This window comes from Dendropsophus ebraccatus, chromosome 1 (assembly GCF_027789765.1).
Source record: "Dendropsophus ebraccatus isolate aDenEbr1 chromosome 1, aDenEbr1.pat, whole genome shotgun sequence".
Taxonomy (NCBI): Eukaryota; Metazoa; Chordata; class Amphibia; order Anura; family Hylidae; genus Dendropsophus; species Dendropsophus ebraccatus.
Genome location: NC_091454.1, coordinates 189,516,502 through 189,518,282, shown reverse-complemented (window position 1 = coordinate 189,518,282; position 1,781 = coordinate 189,516,502). Strand labels below are relative to the sequence as shown.

General features: G+C 44.2%; 1 non-coding gene across 1 annotated transcript; it reads left to right on the top strand.

The window, feature by feature from the left end:
- The first annotated feature begins 636 nt into the window (after window positions 1-636).
- On the top strand, window positions 637-709 carry TRNAM-CAU (transfer RNA methionine (anticodon CAU)). The gene has a single exon. It is a non-coding gene; the product is annotated as a tRNA-Met (tRNA).
- The last annotated feature ends 1,072 nt before the right edge of the window (window positions 710-1,781 follow it).

The following is a 1,781-nucleotide window of genomic DNA, read 5'->3' as shown; positions in this document are numbered from 1 at the left end:
ATGGTCATTGGATTAAAAAAAGCGCCAACTGCGATGGGAGGGCTTTCGAGGGCTATCTATCTATCTATCTATCTATCTCTTTCTCTCTTATAATTATACTTGTTTATCCAATTGAGTTCATCAGTTTTAACCCGGAGCGTGAGATACATCCATTACAGCTTCCAGCTTTTATCAATATCACATCAGTGTCACTGAGATCCCTGGAAAACACACGATTCCCGAGATAGTTGTGAGCATAAGGAAGATCTCAACGACTACACCACAGAGGTAATTGAGCGGAAAGATGATTTTAAAGATAAATAATTGAAAGGCGCAGCCTACACACTTGCTATTAAATGAGGTAGGGGAGCATGGAAATTAAACAAATTATTGATTCACAACAAGCAATTATGCTATTTGTACCAGGGGAGGGGGTTCTATCACAGGATGTCAGGAGCTTTGTATCGGTTAACACAACCACAATATGTTGCCGGTGTCTACATAGAGAAAACGGCAAAGGAAACCCTTTGCTGCCGATGCCTTTATTTCTAAGCATTGGGGATCTATCTATCTATCTATCTATCTAGTGGTAAACTCCACAGCACTCAGGTTCAAGTTGAACAAAAAGGTGAATTTATTTGTGCATAAGTCCAGCATGCCTCGTTAGCGCAGTTGGTAGCGCGTCAGTCTCATAATCTGAAGGTCGTGAGTTCGATCCTCACACGGGGCATTCCTCGCCTCTTTGCTGTACTTATGCACAAATAAATTCACCTTTTTGTTCAACTTGAACCTGAGTGCTGTGGAGTTTACCACTATATATATCGTTGGAATCCTTGGTCAGGACCCTCCGCTGGCACCGCCGACATCTACTGCTGTGCTGCTCAATTTGCTTCTTTCTATCTATCTATCTATCTATCTATCTATCTATCTATCTATCGCTGTACCATGTTTTCCAGACTGCTCTCAGGCTGTATCCACCATCTTCACGGAGCCGACAGCCTGCAGGATTAAAGCACTGATCAGTTTTGCTTTGTACTAAGCAAAATTAATCTCATTCGTTCATCTCTAGTAAAGATGTATTAGAAGACTTTCCAAAACCAGCTTTTTTTAACAACATTTAGAAAGATGCTTCACAGAAAGCCGCATGAACATAGGCACAATAATCTGGAGCAGATCCTACTCATTTTGGTTGGAGATAGGGATGGTCCGAACAGAGTTTGGTTCGGGTTCCTACGAGCCCGAACCCTCAGTAATGATTCACGCTGTCTGCCCGCTCCGTGGAGCGGGCGGATCCAGCGGGAGGACCGCCTGGAAAACTGGGATACAGCCATAGCCATAGGCTGTATCCCAGTTTTCTAGGCGTTCCTCCCGCTGTATCCGCCCGCTCCACGGAGCTGGCAGACAGCGGGAATCTGCTGCCGAGCGTTCGGGTTCATATGAACCAGAACCTCGGCAGGTTCGGACCATCCCTAGTTGGAGAGATTACTAGCCATGCTCTGTGACCTGTGGAGATGTCATACTACAGGGAGTGGGTGACAGAGCTCTGAGTTATTAAGCTCTGAGCTCCAAATCTTAATATATATTTTGATTGATGTCTTATCTATACATTGGTGTCCTCTTTCACTGTAATCCTGTCTGTGATGATAGGGAGGACACTATTAGAAAGTAATTTGTGCAGAACAGGAAGGGCCACATGTATCATCCGGCGAACGGATGATTTTTGGCGGAAAGTGCCGATTTGCGTATTATTTTATACGCAAATGGCCGATTTGCGAATAAAATATTCGCAAATCGGCACTTTC